Genomic DNA, 17533 nt, shown 5'->3' with positions numbered 1-17533 from the left:
CCCATAGAAGTTAATTGTAAAACTCCAATTGACTTCACTGGGACCAGGATTTAACTCGTATCTACAAATTCTTACTATTAGTTTTCGTTTGTTTGTATTATCATAGCACCTAGCATCATTAGTCATGAACTAGGACTCCATTATGCCAGGCAGTGTGCAAACACAGAACAAAAAGATGATCCCTGCCTGCAAATAGTTTATACTCTAAGTATAAGACAAGAAATAGATGGAGAAAGGCAAACAAACAGGTGAGTACATGGTCAGAACGATAGGCAGTGGTCTCAGCACATCAGCAACCTAATTGTTGTCAGGGTTTTTTTGTATTGCTTTTTTTTTGGGGGGGGGGGCGGTTGTATTGCCTAAAAGAGGAGTTTAAGGAAGGCTTGAAAAGATAATTCAGTAGTTTTGTGGATGTTTATGGGGAGCTCCCCCCCTCAACTGAGGAGCAGAATGGGAGAAAGCATAGAGGTGCTTGTTTGAACATTTAACAAGTGTGGTATGGAGGCTGGTATCATAGGCTGATCAGAGGCAGGAACCAATATATCAACAGTGAATGAGAGATAAGTACGTAAAAATCATCATACTGGGTCACACCAATGGTCCATTTTAGCTCAGTATTCTGTCTTCTGACAGTGGCCAGTGCCAGATGCTTCAGAGAGAGTGAACAAGGCAGAGCATTGATTGAGTGATCCATCCCCTGTTGTCCAGTCCAAGCTTCTAGCAATTAAAGGTTTAGGGACACCCAGAGCATGGGGCTGAGTTCCTGAACATCTTGGTTAATAACCATTGATGAACCTATCCTCCATGAATTTATCTAATTCTTTTTTGAACCCAGCTGTACTTTTGGCCTTCACAGCATCCCTTGGTAACAAATTCCACAGACTGACTGTGCAGTGTGTGAAGAAGTACTTCCTTATGTTTTTTTTAAAACCTGTTGCCTGGTTCTTGTGTTGACCCTTGATTCTTGTGTTATGTGAAGGGGTAAATAACACTTCCTTATTCACTTTCTGCACACCATTCATGATTTTATAGACTTCTATCATATCCTCCTTTAGTCATCTCTTTTACAAGCTGAACAGTCCCAGTCTTTTGAATCTCTTCTCAGATGGAAGATCCATACCCCTAATAATTTTTGTTGCCCTTCTTTGTACTTTTCCCAATTCTAATATATCTTTTTTGAGATGGGATGACCAGAACTGCATGCAGTATTTAAGGTATGGGTGGCATTAAGATATTGTGGCATTGATATTTTCTGTCTTACTATCTATCCCTTTCCTAATGATTCCTAACAGTGTTAGCTTTTTTGACTGCTGCACATCAAGCAAATGGCTTCAGGAAACTATCCACAATGACTCCAAGATGTCTTTCTTGAGTGGTAACAGCTAGTTTAGAACCCATCATTTTGTATGTATATTTGGGATTATGAAAAGGAGTACTTGTGGCACCTTAGAGACTAACAAATTTATTTGAGCATAAGCTTTCGTGAGGATTATGTTTTCCAATGTGCATTTATTTGCATTTATCAACACTGAATTTCATCTGCCATTTTGTTGTCCAGGCACCCAGGCGTATGAGATCCCTTTGTAATTCTTTGCAGTCAGCTTTGGACTTCACTATCTTGAGTAATTTTGTATCATCTGTAGACTTTGCCACCTCCTTTGTAGGGTGGTGATAGGCTGTGAAGTGTAGACAAGTAGCCTTTCTTTGATGCTTTAGAGGAGGAGGAGCCAATGGAGGGATGCAAAGAGTTTCAGAGTAACAGCCGTGTTAGTCTGTATTCGCAAAAAGAAAAGGAGTACTTGTGGCACCTTAGAGACTAACCAATTTATTTGAGCATGAGCTTTCGTGAGCTACAGCTCACTTCATTGGATGCATCGGAAGCTCATGCTCAAATAAATTGGTTAGTCTCTAAGGTGCCACAAGTACTCCTTTTCTTAAAGAGAGAGTTGACATGGTGAAAGTGAAGGGCTAGGGGAAAATGATATTGGTAGAAGCATTCTGAATGCATATGAGCAGGGCAAGGCCAGAGAGAAGGCTCTTGCATTAATTGTGATGGAAGATGATGAGAGCCGAGACCAGAGTTTTAGCTGTGAAGGTGGATAGGAAAGTCTGTGTCTTATGGCTTTTCTACCCTGGCAATTTACAGCGTTGCAACTTTCTCGCTCAGGTCTCGTGGAGGTGATTTTTTAGAGCACTGCGGGAGAGCTCTCTCCCAGCGCTGTGCTGTGCCCATACAAGCCACGTTAAAGCACTGCTGCGGAAGCGCTTCAGCGTTGCCAGTATAGACTTGCTCTTAGAGATGTTATGCAGAAAGAATCTGCAAGTTTTAGACATAGCCTGGTTGTGAGGACCTAGAGACAGGTTTGAATCAAATACAACACATGGGTCATGGGCCTGAGTGGCAAGGAAGATGCTGCTGTTGTCTGCAGTTAATCAAAACTCCCATTGATTTCACTGGGATCATGATTTCACTCTGTGTCTAGAAATTAGGCTACAAACTTTGGTCCTGATATATTGGCTATTGAGCAGTGACGCTTATGTCATAACTGTTCCAGTGCATATAGCTAAAGCAGATGAACATTTAACAGAGGAGGATTTAAAAGATGTACAAAATATCTTCAGAATATTGTGACTGGAATATAGGGGGTGTCGCAGCTTCTGAGTAGTCAGGATCATTTGTAGACAGGTTCTTTTTTTACAGGAAAGTAGTGATTTGACACAAACACAGAATATTGTGTTCTATTCTAGTTTTTTTCAGTATGTATATTTTTAACAGATATATTAGAAGGCAATGCACAGAACCTCTTATAACACAGCCAACAGCTGTTTACCAGAGACTATTCTCTCTAAATACTGTAAAACTCTCTGTTTTCACCTTTGCCAAATACATTAATTACTTTAAGAACCATGTATGTGGGCTGTGACTCAAAATCAGCTATTCCCCTGCAATCACTTAGTTTGTTGACAGTCAAAACCATCTATGGATATTAGTATTGATACATCTGTAGCTGCTTTGCAACAAAAAATTAATTCCTCCCTCTTAAATATAAGATGTGAAATCCTGGCCCTATTAGTTTTGCCATTGACTTTAATGGGGCCCAGATTTCACCCAGGGCTCCAAGTATCTGCTATTAATTACCATTTCATTTCAAAACAGCCAATTTCAAGTTTTGAGTGCTGCCATTTTTGATCTATTCAACAACAGTGGTACCTAAATTCAGAGCCCATTTTAAAATGTGAACCTTAATGACTTACTGAGCTTGCTAGGGAACTAAGAATAGTGGTTGGCCCATCTCTTTTATGACCCAGTTATAAATCCATGCATTTCAAAATTTTGCAGCAGTAAGATTAAGATTTAAAATCCATGTTTAACCTTTACTAAACATTTTCATGTTTTTGCTATATCTCTGCATACCAGGAATTTGAATGCTTGCCTGCCTAGGTGAAAGGCTTAATCCAGTGTTGCAATGAGACTTCATATGAGAAATAAATTATATCTTCAGTATAACTGAGCATGTATAACCGAACATATACAAGTAGCATTATATTAATCAGTATATTGGGCATGAAACTGAAGCTGTGGGGAAGAGTGGCATACACAGAGTATGGAGCAGTAGACTGGGACTCAGGAGACCTGGGACTTATTCCTGGCTTTGCCACAGTCCTGCTAGGTGACCTTGGGTGAGTCACTTCACCGCTCTGTGATTGTTTCCCCATCATTAAAATGGGGATAACAATACTTGCCTCCTTTGTGAAGTGCATTAAGGTCTATTGATTAAGAGCTAGTATAATTATTAATATTGTAATAAAATGCTACTTAAAAACAAATGTTACAACTAATTAAAGAGATTGCTCTATACTACTGGCATTATTACTACATTATGAGTGTTGTGGTGGTGGCTGAAATCTATCAAAGGTTGGGGAATGTCCTTTTTCATTTTCACCAGATAAAATTTCAAGTCTGAACTTCCCAGGTCTGGAGCCAAATGGTAAGTATTCAGCTTGAAGCTCATCATCGTCCAATACAGTCATATTGGGGATATAAACCCTTGCTGCATCATATAGTCCTCCTGATATCATCAGTGTGTCGTCTGGAGTAGTGTATATGTCAGCTGTAAAATATTGAAAGCATTATTAAAGTACTGTGGGGAGAAATGTAGCATATTCAAGCAAATCACGAGGCCTAAAATCGTCACTGTGAAAAGATGTATTCACATTGTACTACTATTTTGTGTATATGTGGATTGACTGTATATGTTAAAGTAAAAATGGAAACATAAAAAAGCGTCATTGTTCCAGGCACTAATCCAGACAGCATAGGAGGCAAATGAAAAATAGCAAATGAAAAATTGGCGAATCTACTTTATAATCTGTGTTTTGGTTTGTGCATTCTTCAGGTAGTAAAGTGGTAGAAATTATCTGTTTCTAACAAATTGTGAAGCTGATCAGAATATTAATAAAATAACCTTTAATAAAAGAAGTAATAGAAGTACCAGAAAACACTGAAAGAATGCCAGGTTGTTTTGGGTGAGTGGTATTAAAAAAGAGGGGGTATGATAAATGTAGAAGTACTTTGACAAATCTTCACATGTTTTAACAGGGAATATTTTCTCAGTCAAGACCTGAGTGAGAGACCACCCAGATGTGTCATATTAATACAGGATTTTATTAAATCCTTAATTGCCAGCCAGTTGCCCTTTCAATAGTCCATGAAAGATGTTATAGTAAGTACAAAAATATTACTGTTATTACATGGAAATGCGGGTTTATTTGTATCCATTTAGTCAGGAAAATAGAATATTTTTAAAGATTATAATTTATAATACTGAAGCATTTAACTATTGAAGCATTGATGCATTTTCCTGTGCATTTTTATTTAAGTTTTTAGACTAAATTCTGCTTGGTTATCCCAGATCTGTGTTATCTGTCCAGTCCCATTCAATTCAAGAAAATTATATTATTCTACCATTATCTGCAAGAAGTATAATCAGCACAAGCATATCTCTAGCTGTCGTTTTCCCAATGCTTGTATGTATTAGCCATACAAAGAAATATTTGGATGATTCTCTGTCAATGGCTTTTTAATTCAAATCTATATTAGTGAGTCTGTTGACATCAATTTATTAGGCATATTTGTGATTCATCTCCTTTAACTCAGCTAATTTATACCTGAAGTACATACACATTATACATTTGTTATACAACATTTTATTTTGTGAAGTTAATCCACCTAACTAGTTCTTGGAAGGATATAGCCTTTCAGAACCTGATCTCTAAAGCATCTCACCAACTAGAGATAGGCACAGTTTGAAAACGATAACCCCAGTGTACCTCCAGATACTAAATAATTACTTGTTTTCAGTAAGTGACCCTAATTACCAATGCAAAATTCTGATAAAATGAATTATCAAATTTATTATCCAAAAATAAGTTGCTGGTGTTGTCTCATTTGCATTTGTCACCACTGCTATAGTCAGTAGAAGACACAACAATGATACAAAACAAGGACTAGAGATAAAAAGAGTTTGTTCTGGGGACTGTCTCATTAATGCGTCCTATTGTAAGCTAAACAAATAAATATCTTGGAAGATTTCCAGATTTATTTGTAGGATAGTGTGCCAGTACAAAGGATTCTTTGGCTTGTTACAATATCATCAGCAGCTCTGAAGATTCTCTCTAATTATACACTGTGGCAAGATTAACAACCAGATTTTTGTCAAAACTGTCACTGGCTGTCTTTTCAGTTCCCACTTCATTTAAAGTTATGAAACTGTAAGCCTTCCATTAAGTGAAATATGCTCCAAGGGATGTAAGCCAAGATTCTGTAACAAAAGGCCCATGGTACCCATATGCTTTCTTGCTTTCATAAATGACAAATATTGTTTACTGCTGTGGAAGCACTGGTGCCAAAGTTGACTTTGGGTGGGTGTGCGTATCATGCATTCTTTGGCCTTGTTTTTACTGCCAAAAAAGTTGTTTTACCTTGGGGTAACTAAAGCTATCTTGATATAAACACACGGTAAAAATGGGGCACTTTGGTTTTACTGCAAGATAAACTAGGTGAGGTCAATGCCAGATGGGGGAATAATGCCAACCTCTCTAGTTTATCTTGCAGTAAAACTAAAGTGCCCTGTTTTTATTGTGGTTCCAGTCTGAATTTGGCTAGCTGTTTTAAGCAGCATCTAAAGATGCAGATACGTGCCTGATGGGTTTTTTTAAAGCCCCTAGGCAGGTTAGGTGTCTAAATACCTTTGGAAATCTGGCCCTCTGTGTTTAAGGATTTTTCATTGTTGCTATTTCATTTAACATAATTAATTTCATTTAAACAAAACAAACACCTAAATAAATTTTAAGTATAATAATATACATTCTCGGTCAAATTCCAGGTTCAAAACCTGCCTGCCTAATTGTTGACAACAGTTCATAGAATCATAGAATATCAGGGTTGGAAGGGACCTCAGGATGTCATCTAGTCCAACCCCCTCCTCAAAGCAGGGCAAATTCCCAATTTTTGCCCCAGATCCCTAAATGGCCCCCTCAGGGATTGAACTCACAACCCTGGGTTTAGCAGGTCAATGCTCAAACCACTGAGGTATCCCTCCCCCCACTTGTAATTGGAAAAGATGGTAAGTTCTCAGTTTCTGCACAAAAGTCACATCTTCAGCAGGTGTAAATTGGTGTACTTCCACTGAAATATTTGGAACGATACTGCTTTACAACCACTGAAGATCTGGCACTTAGACCATTGTGTAGCATTACTTTACACCAGTGGTTCTCAAGCCGTGGCCTACGGGCTGCTTGCAGCCCAATCAGCACATAGCTGCAGCCCGTGCAACATCCTCAGGGCCACACAGATAGTATATATATTGTGTGGATGAAGCCCACATAACATGTAGAGAGCTGCATATGTGCTCACAGTGGTAAATAGGTTGAGAACCACTGCTTTACAGTGTTAAAAGTTACCACCTTCCTCAGGGGTTGCTGCCTTTCATTACTGGGGGAAGTGGTTGCCTTGAATAAACAATTTGTAATGTGCACATATAGAATGCACATGTGTTTATATGATACATCTTATTAAAAATATGCCAACCTGTTTCAGAAGAGGTGTCATATAGTGGGTGATGGGAATACTGAGCTCTTCTCTTCCTGTACTTATCAAGACTGCATATGACAATTGCTAGAACAGCAAATGTGAGGATGCTGCTGAAAATAATGATCAGAATGGCCTCTGAATTCCTTAGATGAATTCCTCCTGTTTCAATAAAATCATTTAGAAAGTTGTTCTTATTTCACAGCTACAAAAACAACAAATCTCAATCTTTAGGTTTCAGTATGGCAATATAGAAGGTTTTCATGTGCTAAGTATTAAAGAGACGGATTCAAATTCTAACCTCTCTGTTAAAAAACCTCCCTAAAATAGACTTGAACTGCCTTAACCTCCAAGCTGCCATGGGGCAACCTAACAGCAACACACCCAAGATGCTGTGTTTATTCAAATGAGTCTTGTAGTAAAGTCTGGTTATTTTATTATTGTTGTGGTGAATTTTCAAAGTAAATGTTTTAGTTTGGGTCTGAACCTCCCAGGTTTACTGTAAATATATGACAGCAGATCAAAGATATAGCACATGGTCAAAATTTATAAAATCAGGGTACATAAAGTTAGTCAACTAAATCCATACTTAAGTGCCTAAATTAAAATTACCTGATTTTCACAGAGGCTGAGGACCTGCAGCTTGCACTGAAGGCAATAGGAACTGTGGGTGGTGAGCCCTCTGAAAATCAGGTCATTTTGATGTAAGGGCCTAAAAAAGGATATAGCTATCTAACGTTAAGCCACCACACTTTAAAATGTTGGCTTACGTGATGATTTGTCTTTGTTATGTTGCTAGCATAGATCCCCAATATGTGTTCCATCAACCTGTGCCTACTTTTCAGAAGGCATGGGTGGCCCTCTTTCTCATACTCTTTGACAACTTGGCTCAGCATGTCTCTTTGTTTCTGTCCTTTCCTGTCTCTGGTTTCCACCTTCTCATCTTGAATTTTTTCTTTTCTGTGTAATTTTCAATCTTTGGTTTTCCATTAAAAATTTTTTTCCTTCTCCTCCCAGAAAGACGACTCCTCCTCAAGTCCTCCACTCAACAGAAGTTACACGCTTTTGGGCATCCAATGATAGCTCTTGCAGCTGAACTGAGTTCACGGGAACAGAGAAGAGAAACTTTAGCTGATGGTCTGTTCCCAGGGCCTGGGGCCCTGAACACATAAGCTCGGCGGGGCGGGGGGGGGGGGGGGAAATGTTGGTGCCCTGAAAGCAGCCAATCCTGATACTTATTGACACATTTGTTGTGTGTACATGATGAACCCCAATGCCTGATGCCATTGCTTCTTTCCAGCAGCTGGGTGCACACAGTGAACTAGTCTGACACCGCAGGTTAGGAAATGCTGCCATAGAATCTAATGACACTTACCTGAAGCCTGTGTTATAGGAACTGAATCCAAAGCTTTGCTAGTATGTAGTTGTGCGGCTGTAGAAGACTGAGCTGTTGGTTTCAATGTGACTGAGGACATTCTGGGATTAGAATCTTTATCAGTTGCTTGATTAAAGGTTGAAACTGTAGGTGATGTCACAACAGTGTTGAATCTAATAGTAATATCTGAAGGACTGCTAGCGTCTGTGTTGGGGGGATGTAGAGTGCTTCGTGCAAAATGTGACAAACTTGTTAAAGCCAATGAACTAGTTATCTTTGCTGGCACGATAACTGTATTCCAACTGGCATTTATATTCTGCACTGTGGTTGTATTAACTGCTTCTTTATCTGAAATGGTGGACATTACAATGCTTCTAGATATGGTTGTTTTTCCAGATTCATTGGATGCTGCTTCTGTTTGCAAGACTTCGTTCACAGGGGGAGGTTGATCTGCAGCCTGAACAGAAAACTTCACTACTATATGACAAATCAAAAGGAGCTTGACACATGCAAGTTGTGTTCCATCCATTATGGCTTCTCACTCTTTCTGCTCAGCTGAAGATTTACCCTTCTCTGTGCAAATATACAAACAAACAAAGCCATGAAGATAAGCAAAATAGATTAGCTTAGTACCTGTGGGCTAGTTCCTGCAGGAGTTTTGGGTGATGGCTGTGACAGTAGCTGGGCTTTATTACTTGGGATTTGAGGGCTTGCTTATCTACACAGGGACACTCAGGAAAGTAAATATGAATTAAGGTAGTAAAGTTAAAATGAATTAAGGTGTGAAGTTAAAGCAAATATTCTGCAATATTCACTTAAAATTTACGGTTTCTGCAAATGTTCTTGTCAGTTATATTCACTGTTACCAGTGAACTTATTTTCTAGATTTGCAGAAAACAAGCTGGGGGGAGGAGGTTTGAAGGAAAACACAGCTGAAGCCAATTTTGTTACAAGTGTGAATGAATATTAATGGAAAATTGTTTGCAGTACTCAGCTAGTTTCTGTGTTTACCATGAGTTCCTGTTAAAATATTTAAATGTCAATCACTGTAGTTTCTATGATCACCTACAAGCCTTTTTTTAAGCATGGAAAATTGGAATATTACCTATTATTGCAAAATTATTAGCTTGTTTTTATTGCTTTAGCCCAGAATGCCAGTATTTTGGGATTTAGATATCAGTTGTTTATTTTGGTTTTGTCAAACAATAGAATAAAGTAGAGTTGACACAGTACCTGACACAACACTACACATTGTAAGTCAAACCAACAAGTTATCTTGATAACTGCAAAGAAACCCCAAATTTACAGACTCCAAGTGAAATATCAAACACTTTCGGAACTTAAAACTACAGTGCAAACCAAGCATGTCCAAGTACTTCCAGGTGAGTCGTAGCTGTGAGCTGACATTAATGACGCAGTTACATTCCACACACTTTGTATTCTGTGCTTTAGTATTCAAAATAAGTGGAATTTTTAAATGCCATATGGAAATATTAAATCAGAACAAATTTTATCAAAATAATACTTTCAGAACTCACCTCACCTATGAAACACGGTGGCACTTGTACCTGCAGGTAGTTCCGAGTAACAGATACACTGTTGTAGCATGTTCCTGTTTATTCAGACTCCGGAATACACTCCGTTGAGGGCAGGGTGAAACACTGAGATGTCTCTATGGTAACCAGTGGAGTTGCAGTGGAGTTTTGCGATTAGTCAGGGATAACTGCACTAGGGTTGGGTTCACCTGTTTATGAATCTAGCAAGGTCACATTACAGGGAGGTATGTGTGTCATGCTAGCAGTTACCAATAACTTAATTTCACAATAGTTTTAAAAAGCAGCTTTTGCAGACCTAGAGACAATTTTAGACTCTTGTAAAGAATATATGTAGCAATCCCTTCAAATGTTTTCCCTCAGAAGTGGTGTAGGTGTTTAAATCTTGCTAATAGCAATACCATTCTCTGATCAGAAATAGTGAGTTTTAGAAAACCTGTCAGACATGCACTATAGTTACAAAGGAGTACTTGTGGCACCTTAGAGACTAACAAATTTATTTGAGCATAAGCTTTTGTGAGCTACAGCTCACTTCATCGGATGCATTGAGCTGTAGCTCACGAAAGCTTATGCTCAAATAAATTTGTTAGTCTCTAAGATGCCACAAGTACTCCTTTTCTTTTTGCGAATACAGACTAACACGGCTGCTACTCTGAAAACTATAGTTACAGTAAAGGACAAATTAAACCCAGAACAAAGATAATACTCAATGCAACTTCTAAATACAAAAGGACTAAAAAAAAAATTAAGGTACAGGAATTAAATGAAAGTAATAAAACAAGACCCAGGAAAAATGAAGCTCCATTATTGCTATACTCCAGGGGCTCTTTCCTTCCTGTGAGTGTCAGTATTCGACCCAATTCTTGACTGCCCATTTCTTCAGCTGAAGCAGATTTCTCGGCTTTCTCCTTTTCTCTAATCACCTGTGTCTTTAGATTCGCATTTCTTGGAGATCAACAGTAAAAATTCAGAAGTGGGGAAGGATGTGAATTTGATGATCTGCAATGTCTTTTCCATCTTTCACTCCTATGTTACTCTGAAGAAGATGCAGAGATGAAAATCCTGATTCTCATTTACATTAAGATCACTTTACACCATTGATAGCATGAAGGGGCTTTAAGATGGGAATAAATTATATTTAGTATAAAAGAAAATCAGTCTCAGAATCGTTAGGTGAGCTGGTGCTTATAGGCTGGAAGTAAAAAGCAGATTTGACTGCATGTTCTCTTATTGGGCTAAGTTCTGCTGTCTCTGATCCTGAAGCCAAAGGAACAACTCTGGGTTTAGGACAGTGTCAGTGATGGTAGGTTTTTCCCCAGAGTGAGTGTCCTGTTCTCACGGCCTGTTTTCTTCTCTTTATCCATCTCATATGCTAGCTCTCTGGGAGAAACACAAGTTTATCACAGAGCATGAAGTCTTTTTGGGGGCAGGTTTCATCCATATATCTACCTTGGATTCGGGAACTAAATCAGCCCTTTTCATTCTGAAAAACTTTCCTGCAAAAAGGCCACTGCTCTTGGCTCACTCTCTCACAGTAGCACTATTAATATCTTGGATGCAAAAGAAAAGGAAAAATGAACTTACCACTAGAGTCCCCTTCCTGATTTATGAGAACATCCCTTACCTGTGCTAGAATAAAGTACTAAATCTTCTCAAGCCTATTAACTGACTGAACGTAATAATCATCGTTTTGGCAACACTCACAGGTAGGTAAATCATTAACGTGCCATTTTGCATTCACAGTACAAGTGGAAAAGAGGACCTTTTGTTTTCCCAGGTAGTTTAGGTCAAACTGTGGCACCTGAAAAGCAGTGGCAAAAAATCTTACCTGGATAGATTTGGATAGATAAAGGGCTGACATGCTACAAAATGACTGGCAAATTTTGACTCTCACAATGTCCCTTGAAATCTCACGTAACAGATTGTAATTAAAACAACTTGTGAACAGCAGTCCAGTTGAAACAAACACATGAAATCCAGAATGGCCAAAGCAAAACATATTTTGCTATGTTTGTTAACAACTACATTTAGCAAAGCAGGTTGAAGACAAGTTTGGAAAGTTACTTATTTTATAATAAAACCCAATTTGAATAAAAGTTGGTGTTTTTATTTTACAGAGACAGTAATGTAAGTTTCCTACCATTATATTATTTTGTAGACGAAGTTTTTCAAATAAATGTTGGTATTTGCATTTCAGTTCAGAATAGTTCATGGGGCATAGGTAACCTAAAAATGGAGCATGCCTAAATTGTTACAGAGGGAAAGGCATAGGGTGCTTCCAAAGCTCTAAGACACTCACTTTCCATTAAGAAAAGGAGTACTTGTGGCACCTTAGAGACTAACCAATTTATTTGAGCATGAGCTTTCGTGAGCTACAGCTCACTTCATCAGATGTATACCGTGGAAACTGCAGCAGACTTTATATATACACAGAGAATATGAAACAATACCTCCTCCCACCCCACTGTCCTGCTGGTAATAGCTTATCTAAAGTAATCGTCAGGTTAGGCCATTTCCAGCACAAATCCAGGTTTTCTCACCCCCCCCACACAAATTCACTCTTCTGCTGGTGAGTGAATTTGTGTGGGGGGGTGGAGGGTGAGAAAACCTGGATTTGTGCTGGAAATGGCCTAACCTGACGATTACTTTAGATAAGCTATTACCAGCAGGACAGTGGGGTGGGAGGAGGTATTGTTTCATATTCTCTGTGTATATATAAAGTCTGCTGCAGTTTCCACGGTATACATCTGATGAAGTGAGCTGTAGCTCACGAAAGCTCATGCTCAAATAAATTGGTTAGTCTCAAAGGTGCCACAAGTACTCCTTTTCTTTTTGCGAATACAGACTAACACGGCTGTTACTCTGAAACCTGTCACTTTCCATTGTTCAACAGCTTGTTTTTTAGTTTGTTAAAAGGCAACAAAATTAAAGAGAAATTTGTTTACACATTGTACAAATAATTTGTAGAACTTAATGCCACTTATTGCAGGAAATGGCCTAACTTCATTATCATGCACATTGTGTAAAGAGTTGTCACTTTGGATGGGCTATCACCAGCAGGAGAGTGAATTTGTGTGGGGGGGTGGAGGGTGAGAAAACCTGGATTTGTGCTGGAAATGGCCTAACCTGACGATTACTTTAGATAAGCTATTACCAGCAGGACAGTGGGGTGGGAGGAGGTATTGTTTCATATTCTCTGTGTATATATAAAGTCTGCTGCAGTTTCCATGGTATGCATCTGATGAAGTGAGCTGTGGCTCACGAAAGCTCATGCTCAAATAAATTGGTTAGTCTCTAAGGTGCCACAAGTACTCCTTTTCTTTTTAATGCCACAAGATGTCATTGAAACCAAGATCTTAGCAGGATAAAAAGGGATTAGACATTTATATGGATACAGAATACATCCACAGTTGCATTACACGGGTTAAGAACAGCCATACTGGGTCAGACCAATAGTCCATCTGGCCCAGCATCCTGTCTTCTGACAGTGGCCAATGCCAGGTGCTTCAAAGGGAATGAGCAGAACAGGTAATCATCAAGTGATCCATCCTGTGTTGCACATTCCCAGCTTCTGGCAAACAGAGGCTAGGACCACTTCAGAGCATGGTTTTGCATCCTCGCCCATCCTGGCTAATGGCCATTTATGGACCTAACCTCCCATGAATTTATCTAGTTCTTTTTTGAACCCTGTTATATTCTTGGCCTTCACAACATCCTCTGGCAAAGAGTTCCACAGCTTGACTTCTGCATTAGATATACTTCCTTTTGATTTACTAATGTGGATTAGGAAGAAGCTTCACCTATGGGCAGATTTCTCCCTAATTACCCACTAAGTGGTTTCTTGCACATTCCTCTGTAACATTTGGTGTTGGTCACTGTCAGAGATGGGACTGGACTACATGGACCCCAGTCTGATCCAGTCTAGGAATTCTTGTGTTTCTAATCCATTGAAACATGTAATTGCCCATTTTTAATAGATATAATTATATTCTCATTGTAACGAATCAGCATAAATAATAAGGCTGAGTAGTGCAAGTATGAGATACTGACTAGACAGGGAGTTGGAAATTAATGAAAGTATCACTCAGGGACATCACAGATTAACAATTCTACAATAAATAAATGTTGTAATCTTAGGAGTCAAGAAACCTCTCTCAGGGGAATTTTGCTCTTTTTCATATTGTGATGGGGTATATGCCCCCCACAGTTAGTGAAATGGTTAGTGTGGGTCTGCCAGGCTAATTAACCCATGTTGTTGCAACTGAAGCATGGGCCAGACCCAATTACAGATGAGTCCCAACTTTAGAATGAGTTAGGTGGTTAATATAAAGAGAGGAAGCACAGACTACTAGATGGAGGCTTCAGGGATAAATTCTGCAGTCATTCTTTGCAAGATTCCCAGTTGTATCTGAAGGCAAGACAGCAGATAGAAGGGTAAGGGGCAATCCTGGCCTCCAATACCTGTATCTGCCTCTGATTTCTAGTTCTGAAAGAGAGATGAACATTCATTGGTACTTCCAGCTTGCCCTTCAGAAAGGGGTGTAGTGTCCTCTCCTCCCCAAACACATGTGCACACAAAATACTCAAAGATAGGACACATTCCACTGAATTTCAATGGCTTTTATGAAGAGAGGGGGTCAAACTGCAAGTACCTTGAGATTAGTGCATAAGAGCAATAGAACTTCACAGACTCAGCCTTCTCTTAGGACAGATTCATGTGCAGCAAGAATGGTTTATTGATAGCAGTTCTAAATACATACTAAAATTACAGTTGTGATCAGTGATGGAAAAGTTGGGTAGACAAGGCTAAAACCTCAGTTCCTGTCATTCTGGCTGCACACAGTGCTCTGTTCTGTATAAACAACAATAATTAAGCGGATTATGTTATATTTTCAATATCTAAATGGAGATCATTATCATATGCTATGCAACGAAGAGAGAGTATTAGTGTTGAAATCCTTGTTTGGTAAGGAAATACTGCAGCTAATCCTGGAAGCGGAGGAGCAGAACTGTGATCTGTGAATCTTTGATTACAAAAGATTAGAGCTAGAAGGAAACATTAGAAGAGATTACTCTGAGAGCCTGCGATGGACAAATGGACTTTGAAAATTCATCAGCCACAAACATTTTAAATGTGAAAGCTAATGTGTCTATCTCTTTGCTAGGATCTTATTTCCCTTTGTCACTGGAGCTCTGCAGTGGGATGATACTGGCAATGATTCCTGCACCATAACTGTGGTCCTGTTCCTAACATTTTTCTTCCGCTCAATCACCTAAACTATCCCAATACTTTGGGATCTAGCTGCCTTGTTCCTAAATGTTGGCTTTGTTTCCAATTCCAGTATTATCTGCAAACATGGAGATTTTTTAAATTCCAAAACCCAGAATCTTGCATGTAGTAGTAAGAACAGATTTACTCACACAGATGTATGGGCTAGCCCACTCATAACACCTACAAAGTTTTCCATCATTGCCTCCTCTTGTTAAGCTATCTTTCCATCTGCCTCCTTCCTCCCACTTGATATTCTCTTTCCTGACTCTATCTTGACATTAGGCATTGGTCTCTGTTGTAGATCCTTGTCAAATGATTCAGTGAATGCCAGTGTATGTATAGAATGTCTCTGGCCTACCAGAATCTTTCTGACAATCCTGCATACCAAACCACATATTTTTACCTCTTTTTGGTTCCTTCCATTGTGATCACCCATAACATTTCTTGTGTAGCAGCAGCACAGACGGCTTTCACTTCATGAAAATGTAGATTACTGATGTCAGAGAACTAATTGTTTTGGTTAGCAGAAAGGCTAGAGATAAATAATTCACTGTGTGACTGACTGTCACTGAATGCAGCTGAGAGCTCGAGGGCTGCAGTGGCACATTGAGAATCTGTATAACTGAGCAGGCACCAGGTCAACAGTGGGTCAGGAGGAGAAATGGATCAATAGGAGTTTTAAGAGTGAACTCTGGATTCTACTGGACTATTCAGAGAGACACTTGCAAAAGCAGCCTTGTGAACTTAAGGAAATGCTCTTAGACCATAGTGGTAGGAATCAGCAAGGCAGTCAGACAGGGACCTAGCTGCAGTGAGAGGAGCCCCAAGTTTAGACAGAGGCCCAGGGTGAAAGGGAACACAGTCCAGTGCACAAGGGAAGGCTGCACACCATCAGTTTAATGGCTTATGTAAGTCACTGGAGAAAACAGCAGACTTATATCCTGTCTGATGAGGCCTCGGGTACCTCAGTGGTACAGGCAGAGAATTGAGCCCAATGGTGGCAAGGCTGAAAAAGTCACTAGTCAGGACATTGAGTTGCAATGAACAAATGTACCACAGAAATATCACCAGGCATAGTGATGAATTATGCTCCACTGCCTTCATACACCATGCCAGATTCTGTGCAATGGCTCCCTGTAGCACTGAATTTATTCATGGAGTTCAAGCCCAAAAGGCCATTAGATTATCTAGTCTGTCTGTATAACACAGGGCAAAGAATTTCACCAAATTATCCCTGTATGGAGACCAATAACGTGTTTGGCATCCATTCTTGTTACAAAGACATCAAGAGATGAAGAATCTACCACTTTCCTTGGTAGTTTGTTCCAATGGTTAATCATTCTCCCCATTAAAAATGTATGCCTTATTTTTAATTTGAATTGTTCTGGCTTTAGCTTTGAGCCATCAAATCACCTCCATACTCCTACTCACTGCTCCCTGTTTCTCCATCCAAGGGTCACATTAGATTTTTTTTGCCACAGCGTCAAACTGAGAACTTAGGTTGCTTTGTTTGTCCACTGTGTCTCCTTTTCAGAGTCACTGCTTTCCAGGAACAGTCCTCCATTCTGTAGGAGACATTTGTTCCTAGATTTCTGACTTTTTGCATCTGGCTATATTAAAACACATTTGTTTGAAAGGGACCAACTTTCCAAGTGATCCAGATCATGCTGTGTGACTGCCCTGTCTTTGTCATTATTTGCCATTCCACCAATTTTTGTGTTATCTGCAAATTTTATCAGTAATGGTTCTTTTTACTTTTACTTCCAGATCATTGATGAAACTGTAGAACGCAGTAGGCTTAGACAAATCCATTTGGAACCTCTCTAGAAACACCCTCCATCTGATGGCGATACCCAACTGACAACTACTGTTAGTGTTGCTAATGCTGCTGTTCTTGGAGCATCTGTGCATTCTGCACCAGCATAGATTATTAATGGAGCATACCTCAGGTTACTCCTAAAGAAGGAATGTAGGCTCGGTTCAGTGGCGAAGGCTCAGCAAAGGTTTATTGTCAATAAGGCACAGTATCAGAGCCCCACGTACCAAGCTGCAGGTTCACTAATGAATGGATGCGAGTGACAAGGTAGCTGCTTAATCAATGTAATATTGTCCCCTAGGACAATACAAAACTGCCCCTCCTATGACTTCTCCTTTTATACAATGATACAAACAAGTTACGTATTACATTCCAGATGTTATTAGTTACTATCCTTGCACTTGTACCTTTATAGTTCAAACAAAAC

The sequence above is a fragment of the Eretmochelys imbricata genome, chromosome 21, assembly GCF_965152235.1.
Source record: "Eretmochelys imbricata isolate rEreImb1 chromosome 21, rEreImb1.hap1, whole genome shotgun sequence".
NCBI lineage: Eukaryota > Metazoa > Chordata > Testudines > Cheloniidae > Eretmochelys > Eretmochelys imbricata.
This window is presented reverse-complemented; position numbering follows the sequence as displayed.